The sequence below is a fragment of the Lycorma delicatula genome, chromosome 1 (genome assembly GCF_047948215.1).
Source record: "Lycorma delicatula isolate Av1 chromosome 1, ASM4794821v1, whole genome shotgun sequence".
Classification (NCBI taxonomy): Eukaryota; Metazoa; Arthropoda; class Insecta; order Hemiptera; family Fulgoridae; genus Lycorma; species Lycorma delicatula.
The window spans coordinates 111,744,170-111,757,623 of NC_134455.1; positions in this window are offsets into that span (position 1 = coordinate 111,744,170).

Here is a 13,454-nt window from a genome sequence, read left to right on the forward strand (position 1 = left end):
GCCTGAGTAGTACTTGATTCAGTTTTTTACTGATAAGGACCAGAAGTTCTATGAATGCGGAATCATGAAGTTACCTGAAAGATGGAAAAAGGTAATCGGACAAAATGGAAAATATATAATTGATAGTTCATAGTTGATATGTAATTAAAGTTTATTCTTTATATTAAAAAAATGTTATGTGGACACCACATGACTTCCTTATACGCCTGTTAAATTAAACATATACATTTTCTGCTGCACTTTATTTGAACTTACTTCATTTGAAAGTGAGATAATGATCCTCCAATTCTTTAATAAAGCGGACAGTTACAGAACTGCACTGAGGCGGACACCAGATTGCATCACATTTTTTTGTGGTGTATAGTTATCAGGATCTTATATTAGTTTATATATTAATTTTGTTTCACGTCGCTCAAATAAGTGAGTACGTGTCGTTTCCGGAAACATGGACACATCGGTTCGAATCCGACTTCGTATACATACGTATTTTTTATTATTGTTATTTTTTTTTTTAATTTAAATATATTGATTTATTAATAATTATTAACCTCTGGTAAATTTTTGAATTAAAATGAAAAGTAAGTAAAATTTTATTTCACTAATAACATCTGATTTTTTCATTTTTTTTATTTTTATTGAATTATTATTTAGTGTAAAAAAATTTTTTGCAGTCAGAGATTAATAGTTATTAATAAATCAATATATTTAAATTAAAAAAAGAAGTTAAAAAAAAGGAGATGAATTCTGATTTGAACGTATGTGCCCTTGTACGATGCAAATATTTCGTTAATTAAAACTTCATTCGTCTATAACTCTGGAACCAATGAAAATAAGTACCACATATGATATATCGTTGAAAAGCTTTCAATGAGGGCATATTACTGCAATTACGATAAGTCCAAAATCCATATCTTTTTGGGATTTTGAGCTTTTTTGGACACTTATTTCAGTCGATTGCAATCAGAAGGGGAGATGCACAAGTAGATGTTACAACAGTCCTAAATTGAAAATTTCAACATACTAGGGCTGATCGTTTCTCAGTTATGCGAGATACATACGTACGTACGTACGTACAGACGTCACGCCAAAACTAGTCAAAATGGATTCAGGGATGGTCAAAATGGATATTTCCGTTGAATTCTGAAAACTGAAATTTTTCGCAATCACAATACTACTTCCTTTACTTCGAACAAGGAAGCAAAAATTGAGTTTTATTTCACCCTACAAAACTGAAATTATTTACTTGTCACCTCAAAATAAGTTATATAGAAGAAGCTTATAAGTGAGCTCTAAAAAATTTACTTTAGATTATAAATTCATTGTAAATCAATGAATTTAGTAAGAGTACGGGTTAATAATATATTTAAAAAAATATACATACAAATTGAAATGAAAATCATTATTTTTTGTTGACTTTCGTGAAATAAATGTAGTTAGATTACATACTATTCTTATTTCAATAATTTTTAATTGTACAAATTGTTTGACTTCGAGAGAAAAACGAATAGACTTATCAAGTAATGCAGCGTCTGATTATTTTTTTATTAAGCTGTTACATGCTCAGAAATATTTTTTAGTTGATGCTAAAATACCAGAAAAGAAGATGTAAAAATTAAGATGTCTGTTATTAACAAAAAAGTTGATTATAGAATCGATATACATAGTGAAGAGTGATTGTCAGATATCGCGTAAGTGGAGCGGCTCGTTAGCACGGACCCACTTAAGGGAAGATTAATGCGACTGTGCCTAAAATATAAACACCGCTTAACAGCCTAGATAAACTGCCTCGCATAACTACCTAACGCAGCTTTTATCTTCACTTGGCTTTTTTCCTTTACCCCCACCAACATCACTTCACAACATCAAACGTATACACTTAATTCAATGCTTGGTGTTTGTTTATGAAACTCGAGTGGCTCACCGCTTACACCCGATCCAATTATAATTCTTTGCCGGCAACAAACATGTCAGGAAATGTTAAATGGTGTTAATATTATACATGATGTTAAAATGTCTTTTTTATTGTAAGAAACAATAATCATTTAAAGATGACATCTGCATCTGTAGCTTAATTTTTCCGTGAGTTCTTTTTATAAACTCGATATATGTCAGTTTTAAATTATCTAAAAATATTTAAAACTATTATTTGTACATTTTTAAACAAATTTTTATTAGGATTCTGATTATAAAAAATCCTCATCAATATTTCTAAGAAAGTTAACTTAAATCTTTTAACATGGCAATATTAATACGGTTTCAAAATGTTTTACTTAATTTTATCTTTAAGAGAAACAACATCTCGAAATACAATCATACTATGTCGTTAAAATAAACAAGAAAAATATTTTACATTACTTAAGTATAAATTAGAATTTAAAATACGAATAAGATTTGTTATCTTTTATATTTTTCACGTAAGTGAATTATTTTTGTTAACCTGTAATTTCTATTTATAACATATATTATAAATAAACTCCCTCTACAAATGAATTCATCTCAGAAAGTTATTTTTGTTATACTTCTTTAGATTTTACTGGCAAAATGGAGTGTAGATGAAATTAAATTTTAAATTTTTCTTTTTAATTATTATTATTATATAATGTTCTGCTCCTTATATTTCTGTATTTCAATTTAAAAAAAAAGTTAAAATACTATGTACGGAATTTAAGTAGAAAACTATACTCTAACAAAATTACCTGAATTATTCAATAATCAAATTCATTTTTTATGATTACAACAAAAAAGCAAATTTTCTTCATATACTTACGTAAACATCTTTTTTATTATTTAGTTATAATATCGCTATGTGCTTTATAAAGTAATTTATAAAAATAAATCCCTCTGAAACTTTTTCCGATAGAGAAGAAATATTCAAAAAGAAAATATACCGCAAGTAATATGCAAAATAGATATTTTTTTCATTTTATAATTGATCAATTGACTAAATTAAGTATGTTTGTTTGCAAACTGCAAACAAAAAAAATTGATAAAAGGGAGGAAATATGAACGGGTTTACGAAACTGGTGCTAATAGAAATTTAATAATATTCCTTAAAATTCCTTTGTTCTATTTTTCCTTGAAATATTTAATCATAAATCATCTTACCTAAATTTATGTTTAGCATTACTGAGACAGTGTCGTTAAATCAACGAGTTAATAAAATAATAACATGATTTTAAAAATTCCTTTACCTATTCTGTATAAAAAAAAAATGTCAAGTGGACATCACATATCTTTCTTGTCCGCCTATTAAATTACATATACACATTCTTTTAAAATGAAAAGTAAATAAAAATTATATTTTATTAAAAACTTCTGCTAATTTTCGTGTATTTTTTATTGTTATTATTGGAATAGTATTTATTAAAAATTTGTTTACAATCAGAGGTTAATAATTATTAATAAATCAATATAATTAAATTTAAAAAAAAGAGGAGAGAAGTCTGATTTAAACCGATGTGCCTATGTAAGATCAAAATATTTCATTAATTAAAATTTCATTTGGCTATAACTCTGGAACCAATGAAAATAAGTACCACTTATATATTGAAAAGTTCTCAATGAGGGCTTATTGTTGCAATTAAGAAAAAGTCTAAAACCCAAATTTTTTTAGATTTTGGGCTTTAATGGACACTTTAGGTTCAGTTGATTGCAATCAAAAGGGAAGGTGCACAACTAGATGTTACAACAGTCCTAAATCCAAAATTTCAATATCCTGCTGCTAATCGTTTTTGAGTTATAAGAGATAGGTACGTGCATACGTACGTACGTACATACATACATACTTACGTACAGACGTCACGCCAAAACTAGTTTTTAGGGATGGTCAAAATAGCTATTTCCGTTGAAATCTGAAAACCGAAATTTTTCGCTATCACAGTACTTCCTTTACTTCGTACAAGGAAATAAAAAACTTTAATTTTAATACTACAGGAGAGGAAAACTGTGATTTCTTTTTAAGTACTTATACTAAACGTTTTAAGATAAATACAATAAGTTTTATCGTCAACCTTTTGTTAAAAAACATAAATTTTCAGCTCGAGAAATTATTGATAATTAATGAAAAATTGGTTACAAATTCATTAAACAATTTTTAAAAGTGACAATAAAGGCGGCCCCTTTAGTAGATGAACTTGGTAATGTTATAAAATAAAAGGGCAGACGCAATGATTCTATCAGTCAAAAGTCAATATTTCTTGAATCAGTTTTTTATAAAATTATAGTAGTAAAATTATACATAGGCTGGAATAAAATGTTCAGCATTTAAAAAAAAATAGGTTCAAATAGAGAGATAGAAGAACGATTGCTAACATTTACAGAAACCAAAGAGCAACAGTAATAATTGAAGAACATAAGAAAGAAAATAAGAAAGAAGGATTTAGAAGGAACAATGAACGGCATTGATGAAGTCCTATGCAAGAACTACCGCATGAAAATAAACAAGAACAAAACGAAAGTAATGAAATGTAGTAGAAATAACGAAGATGGGCCACTGAATGTGAAACCAGGAAGAGAAAAGATTAGATAAGGGGGAGGGTAATTACAAAATATACTCAAAGAAAATTTATTAAAGAAAGAAATAAATGTTGCTAATCTTATAATCATACCGCTATTCTCAGCTATTTCAAAATTATGAGAAAAGCTAATTTAAAAAAGGTTTTTGTAATTCTTGAATTCAGAAACTTTTTTACAAGAAGAAATTTGTTTTCAGGAATGATTTAGAAAAGAAATAATCCTTTAATCACTTTATATCCGTAATTTCATGGTATCACTGATAATAGAAAATAAAGTTCCTCGATTATTTTTAAATGTAAAAAACCGATTGATGGTATCACTAGTGAAATTGTATTAATCAAACGATAGAGAGGAAGAATAAATGTCATTTCATTGTAATGATTTGCTTTATATCTAAAATACAGAAAGCAATATGATAATGTTAGGAAATGCTAATGGTGAAATGGGAATGATTATAGGTGGAGTGCCCCAACTCTGTTCTGGGACCCATTCTTTTTGTATATTTATTAATATTTGTTTTTGTCTAAATTTTTTCCATATGCTAAATCTTCTGCTTTTGAACGACATTGATATATTCTGTAAAAAATTTGCAAGCTATTCTCCAGCATGATCTGTGATTTAAATTTTTGGTTTGAACCAAATGGAATCACTTTAAATTCACGTAACATAAAATATTTAAATATTTTCATTGTCTTCTTCATGAAGTTTTATTTGTGATTTAGATAAAAAAAACTTAGCCAAGTTCACACGTAACTTCTGCAGTCAAAATTATTTATTTATTTTTTTATCTTTATATGGGAATCTACTTCCAAGGTCGAAATTATTAATTATATAACTAACTATATTGTGGAGTAGTATAACTTATAGATCTCATGTCTGGGATTAACTTCTTTTTCATTTGTTTTCTTATTACTCTAGAAAAGCGTGTTATTCATTAAATAACTGGGTTAAATGGATAACAGAATGTACAGATTCAATTTTTTCCTTTAATCTACTGAATCTTTTTTCTTTCAGATACTTTTTTTAGCCTCCAGGACCATAATTGGGTATTGCTTTAGAGGATTAAATGAAATGACAATTTTGTTGTGAGTGAAAATGCCATGCTTGACCGGGATTTGAACCCGGGACCTCTGGATGAAAGGCCGAGACGCTTTCATGTCTTTGAGGTATTTAAATCTAGTTAAAACACTTTCTTTGTATTTTATACAATGAGGGATAATGTAGATGCGGTATTAGAATTAGATATGAATTATTATTATTTATAGTTGGCAGGTATCTAAGAAGTCAGTCAGGATTCGTGAGTTAATTTTTCATTCTTTCAAAAATATACGCTTTTCACCAAGTGAAAAAATATTTAACCTCTTACGATTAGATACTACAAAAACTAAAACCACTGATAAGTTCTATTACGATTCAATGTATCCGCTACTTTAGCTAAGAAAGGGCACATATTTCTGTGATATTCTTTAATTTTGATGTTAGCCAGCGTTTCTTCTTCTTTCTATCTCATCTCTTACTTCAATCATCAATCATATGCTATGGTAATTATTATCTATTCATAGAAAATCCGCTCCAGAACTGACCAATTTTTTTTATACAATTCATATAATTTTGTTTTGTTTAGCTTTATTCTTAGCATTTTATTGATTTTTTTCATATTTTTTAATTCTTTCTCGTTTTCAATCATGTTTTCTGAATTTTTTTCACTTATTTTTGATTTCAGGTTTTTCACAAATCTGTTTCTCAATATTTCTTTCTTTATTACGAGTTTACTTTTATTTTCTGCCAAATTAAATCATATTATCGAAAAATTGTATGTAGTACAATTTAGATGATACGCCTGCTTTTAGATTTAATCTACTGATTTTTTGATTGTACTCTATTTCTATCAAAATGTTATTATTTTTATTTGTCTTAATGAAGTATATGAAAAACATTCCAAGCCTGACAAAGATTTAAACCTGGAACTTTCCTAATAAAAGTTGGAGATAATATATCCCTCTACCACTGCAGAGAGACAGCCACTTCTATTCCAGAATTACTTTAATATTTCTTCTACTTTTCCATTCCGATAAAATCATGTTGTACTTTTTTGTAAATAGTAAATGAAAAGAAATTCTAAAATATTTCATTTACTCTCACATAGATTGAGGTAAAATCCTATAATTAATTTTTTATTATAATGACAAAAATTAACTAAAAATATGAAACAAACTAAGATATATATTTTGGCTTCGTTTAAAAAATCTAATTAAGTTTTTAATTAGTGAAAAACATTTTTTTTTCATTTTTCTTTACAATATTTGTATTATTAGATAAAAAAAAATTAAGCGGTAGATAATTTATTACCACATTTTAACGGACAGCTTTCATTTTACTTATAAAGATGTTTGCGTAAACATTAATGTGTATAGATCAAGTCATAGACTTGTAAGAGTCATTAGTTGAGTCTGGCATTTGTTAATGAGCATCGTGATTATATAGTCGGTTAGTTCATTATGGTTAACATCCTCATCTAACTTAACTTAGCATATATGACATAGAGAATCAATAAAGCTGTAACACTGATTCATTTATCTTCATCATTTGTAAGGAAAATATGATGGAAAGATATATGTAAACTCAGTCAGTAATATTTTCAGGTTTATTACATCATTATTTTAATAGTAGTAGAATTATTATCCGGCAATCCTCTAACAGAAGGATCTGGAAGAGAATTTTTCTATTCTTCTACAAAATGATGGAAAATATTATTTTTGAAATTTGTTTGATTTTTTTTTTATATCCTTGTACGAAGTAGATGAAAGTATTGTAATCGCGAAAAATTTCAGTTTTCAGATTTCAACAGAAATATCCATTTTGACCAACCCTGAATCCATTTTGGCTAGTTTTGGCATGACGTCTGTACGTATGAATGTGCGTATTTATGTATCTCGCATTACTCAAAAGCTATTAGACGTAGAATGTTGAAATTTTGAATTTAGGACTGTCGTAACATCTAGTTTCGCCTTTTGATTTAATCGACTGGACCAAAAGTGTCTAAAAAAAGCCCAAAATTCAAAGAATTTGGATTTAGACTTTCTTAACTTACTGCAGTTAAGAAAGTCTAAGCCCTCATCGAGAGGGTTTCAACAATATATTATAAGTGGTACTTATTTTCGTTCGTTCCAGAGTTACAGCCAATAACATTTTAATTAACGAATTATTTGGATCTTATAAGGCGAAGGTAATCGGCAAGAATCCAAATTCATTTCCTTTTTTATAATTTAAATATATTGATTTATTAATAATTATTAACCTGTGATTGTAAAAAATGTTTTACAATAAATAATTCAATAATAACAAAAAAAAAATGTAATAAAAAATATAAACATATAAAAAATATTTGTAATTTAATAGGCGTGCAAGGAAGTTTCGTGATGTCCACATCAGATTTTTAATTTTAAAGTGTAATAAACAATTTAAACTGTAATTAAACTGATATAGATCACGTTATCGATCGGTATGCTAAGATGCTAAGATGCTAAGATTCATCATCGAGATGAATTTATTTTGTGAATAGGTTATTGTATTATTTGTAATATTGTACTGCATTAAATAAAAGTTTTATTGTAATGGATTAATTATAAATATTTAAATCAATGAACGAATAAAAATCAACTTAATATAAATTTTCATCTTGTTTTTATCCCATCTTATATTATTATACAATTTTAATTGTCTGCATGGACGTTTTGGTTAAAGTTGTTAGAACTATACAGTCCGAGGTTAGTGAATTTAGCTTCTGGAGGAGAACTGGCAAGGGGTCACTTCGAATAACTAACAGCTTAATTTTTATAAATCGAAATAAAATTGAAGAAACTTCAGAACTTTTTTATTTTTGCCGAAACCGTCTCTTTTTGCCTCTTTTACAGCAATACTAATGATTGGTTGAATGATTTTCCTCTTTAAATAGTTCAGAACCAAATAAAAGTGTGTGAATTATTATATACCTAACCCAATTAGAAGGGAGTAGGAAAATGCCACCCTTGCCACTCCCACCCTAAATTCAGTTGCTGGATCCGCCCCTGGCATCAAATCCTGAAATACTCAGACCTCAACCTGAAATGATTTATAGATACTGTTGATATGGATATTTCATTGTTTCTTCGACTCAATATTCACTCTTATTTTAATATTGTTCTACTATCTATTATATTATCATTCCCCATTCTATCACACCAAGTTTTATCAGCTTTACGTTTTAAATCTTTTATTTCATTTATCACGGAGTTCGTTAGAACTTCGTCGGTAAGAGGCGACGAAGTCAACGAACTACGTTTACAGTTCTAAACATGAACGAACCTAACAGTGAAGTGAAACTGAGGGAAAGAAATAGGCGTGAAAACATTATATTTCTGTTCAAGTAGATTTTTAATAAAGAATACTTTCAAAAAATAACTCGAATTTTGTTCGAAAAAAAAAGAAAAAAAAAGACAACTTTTTTTTCATTTGATGAATCGCGGGACTCGAATATGTCATTAATTCATTTTTTTTAATATTCATTTACGAATCGCCCACTAGATAGCAGTACTATCTAGTATGTTACCTAGTACTATCAAGTACTAGGTAACTTGAAATAATAACATTTAAAAGAAAATATACTACAGCTTGTTTTAATAGTAAATGCTATTATGTAAATGAAAGTACTGAAGATGAAACAATTTTTTTAATTCCCATCACTTCTTTTACAAATATAAAAGTATTAGTTTACAAGAGATTATACTAGTTTTATTCAAAAAGGAATAAATAAAACAGAAATAAATTCGATTGGTAAAATCTAATTTAACGATAAAAATCGAGTGTTACATTTAAAAAGTAATAAGTGCAATATCACATCACGGATTTTCGATTCGTAAAGGTCATTATAGAAGTTTTATTAAAAAAAGAAAAATATGATGGGAAGTGAATGATATGACTATCAACAAAAAAATTGGCCGTGAAATTCAATTTGTTGGTTGTAGAAAGGCAAAAAGTTGAATAATAAATCCATGAAATAACAATCAGTAAATCATACAAAATAAAAGAATAATCTAACAAAACACAGTGAAAACCAAAAAAAATTACAAAGAAATTCTAAACCGTACGGTAAGAGTTTCGCAGATAACATTTCTTCCGCTCAAAAAACAGAAATTTCTGTAATATAAATAAAACTATTTTTTACGTTACCGATATCAAAAAAGGTAAGACACTACATCTCTATTATCAAAATCTGTTATTAATTTTGAATTTTCTTTAATAGATATACAATAATAGAAAATAAATAAATAATGTTTAAGCGTTCCATATAAACAAAAAAAAAAAAAAAAAAAATAGAAAAATTTGTTACAAAACTCTTACCGGCCCGATTTCATTTATATGTAATACATATCATATTTACAGAAATAATACAATTCTTATGATTATTCGCTATTTAATAAATGCGATCGGGCCGGTAAGAGTTTTGTAATAAATTTTTATTTTTTTGCTTATTATATAGAACGCTTAAACATTGTTTATTATCTGGTATTGTATATCTATTGTCTATTACATATATTTAAAATGTATTTTTTTTAAAGAAAATTTTATTAAAAACAGTTTTATTTATATTGCAGATTTTAATTTATATTTCTATTTTAACTATTTCTGGATGTGTTTCAGTAGTATGAAACCTATTGATTCTTCAGAAATTTTATTTACTTTGCTTTCATATCTTTATCCAAATATTTTCTATACCATATAACAACAGTCTTCATATCCCAATGCTGTTTTACCATTCATAACTTGCTTTTCCATCTCTTTTTCTACTTGCGATGAATTTACAATTATTTAATTACAAGTTGGGTTATTTAACTCTTATAGTTAAACTGTTACATATTGTTAATCATTTCATTGTTTATTATTATTTTACACTTCCTCGGTTCCTTACTAATTGACGTGATTTTAGTTTTATCAATTGAAATTATCATATTATGGAGTAAAGTTTTCGTTTCTTATTGAATTCATGAATTGTTAATAAGATATCTATTCTCGCAATCTGCTAAAGGCCAGCGTCGTCTTCATAACATACTATATATATGTTTCTATTTAACAATTTATTTTTTTTGTTTATCCTTAATGCAGAGTTGCCCTATTTTATAACTTTCTGGTAGATGAAGACATTTCTTTTTCTTAGAATTTTTTGATCATATCGATGAGATGAGTACGATCAAATGATTTTATTTATGTCAAATATAAATTTATCATTTTTATACTGCACAGTCTACTCAATAAGTTACCTTACCATGATAATTACAACACCACGCCACAAGAACTTGCTCAGTTAAAACCTTTATGCTTCTTTTAGAATTAAATTATACAGTTCAGTTTCATAATTAGGATAACTAGCACAATGTATCCTATATTTTATTACTATTTTTGAAAGTAAATTTTCCATTTTTTTAGTAGGTGTTTTTTTTGATGAGACTATAATGAGACTAAAACTATAAATTTCTTGTTACAATGCATTAACTATTTACTACCGCATATTTTTTTCTATATTCTCTTGCTGATATTTTAATAAGTAATACTGCTTGTTTAGAATTTTAATAATTGTTTCTATATCTCTGTTTATTGTTCTCATTTTTGAAGAGATCATTGAAACCGGCAAAACTTTTACTAGATTTAATATTTTGAAAGGTTACATATTCTTTTACATATCCGTTTTTCTTGTTATGCAGCAGTCTACAATATTATTTTTAACTCCAAAATATAAAAAAATTTATTAGGGTAATTATTAAAAGTAAAAAAAAAACAGTATTTCTACTAAAAAAAGTTTTATTTTGATTTTAGATAGTAAAAAAAAAAAAAAAAAAAAAATTGTTCTCTATATATTTTCTCCGCGGTCATACTTGAGGTCATATAGCATTTTCAATCTAAATTATAAAACGTTATCGTCCTATGAAATAGATATTATATTTTACAATCATTCTTGTTGAAAAGATACGTTAATACCAATATTTTCTAGAATTTTTATGTATCAAGTTTAAGCCAGAAAGAGCAGTTAACGATAAGATTGTAAAGATGTTGACATCATTCCTGTCATAGCTGAAATTTTAACCGTTCCTTAATTGATGTTGTTGAAATCCAGAAATGCCTTTATTTGTTATTAATAATGACAGTAAACCTTTCTTAAATTTACCTAAAAGATATAGCGCATCGTCAATTGTGTCGTTGTTTTTCCACCTCTTGATTCAAATATATTTGTATATATATATTTACATAAAATTAATAAAATACGGAGGGAAAGATAAAGTAATTCGATATTGTTATTTTTACGGATGTATATATTTGAACGAAAGCATATTAAAATCAGAGAGAAGTTTATAATAATATCATTAAAAAAAAATTCTGTTGAATTAAGTAATCATAAACTACTTTTCCTTAATAGTTTCACAATTATACACAAATAATAGGTTATAAGCACTGATTGAAGATGTACCTCAGGAACAGCAAATAAAATTTAGATTAGGAAATTTAATGATCTTGTAGCACTCGATGTAGCTCGAAAAACCATCAATTACAAAAAAAAAATAATGTAAATCTACTCTTATTTTTTGTTTGAAATTTTCTTGTGGTGTCAAACAAGAACTATGGAAAGCGAAAATTTCTAACTGGGATATGAGGCTTCAAATTATGAACAATAACTGCTTTGGATGTTTAAGAATAAATTGAGAAGTCAGTTAAGTGGAAACAAGAAGACTCACTAAGTCCATTATTATTTTAAAAGAATTATAATAAACTAAATTATCATCAGTATAAGCAAAAAAAAATATGAAAAAACTCTTGGATATTAGTCCCTAGCTCTGTTATTTTGCAGTGTTTGTTATAAGTAAATATTGTTATAACAAGTAGGCCTATGTATAGTTCTATGTATAGTAGGCCTTGTTATAATAAGTAGGCCTATAAACAATAACAAGTGTTAGTCGACAAACTGTTAGGAATGGACAAACGGAGATGAATATTGCACAGAGAAACGTAACGGACCAGATTTAATTGGAAGAACATATAAAGAAAATATGAACAAAATTCAAAACTTTGGAACATGCATAAACATTGATGGGAGAATCGAAGTTGAAATAAACAGGAGAGTGCAAAAAGGAAATCACTACATATAACACTACATTTAAATGAGTAATCCTAATTGGAAACGGAGAAGTTAAAAGTGAAGATAAATATTAATTTATACACTCTACCCTATTGTTAGACATTCATTGGCTCATTCAGCCAGTGAATGACATTCATTAGCTATAGACATTCTAGAGATTGGTTCTTAGACTGGTTAGATTGGTTCTTAGACATTTGGCTCGCTATCACCAAACTTACTTTGAGAGCAAGTTTTCAGGCTGAAGATGGGAGACAGTAAGCCAATGAATGTCTGTACTAAAAAAAGAAGGATTAAAAAAGTAAAACAGGACAAATAATTATTTTTATAATATTAACTGAAATTGTAAAAGTAAAAATGAAACAAAAATAGGAAGAGTTTTGCGACAAAGAAAGAATTTAAAAGAAAGAAACAGTTATTATGAAATAAGACGGATTTGATAAAGCATTTTGTAAGTGGTACGGCAATATAGGTGTAAGGATTTTGTAGTGTAAAACATAGAAACAAAGAATAAGAAAGGATGGAGGCATTTGAAATGTATTATGCATTAAGAAGAAGAAGATTAAATATAAAAAAAAATAGGAAGAGGAGAGTTTAAAAGAGTAGGAGCTTAATCAGGACAATTCAGAACAAGAAAATTAACCATCTAAAACATATCATGAGAGGAAAGGAATTGATAAAAACACGTGATAAAAAATCAGTATGAGAAAACATTGTAGACGGTCTAAAAACATTCGTACTCAAATTGGGCGATAACGTCCCCTTGTATTCTTGGGTG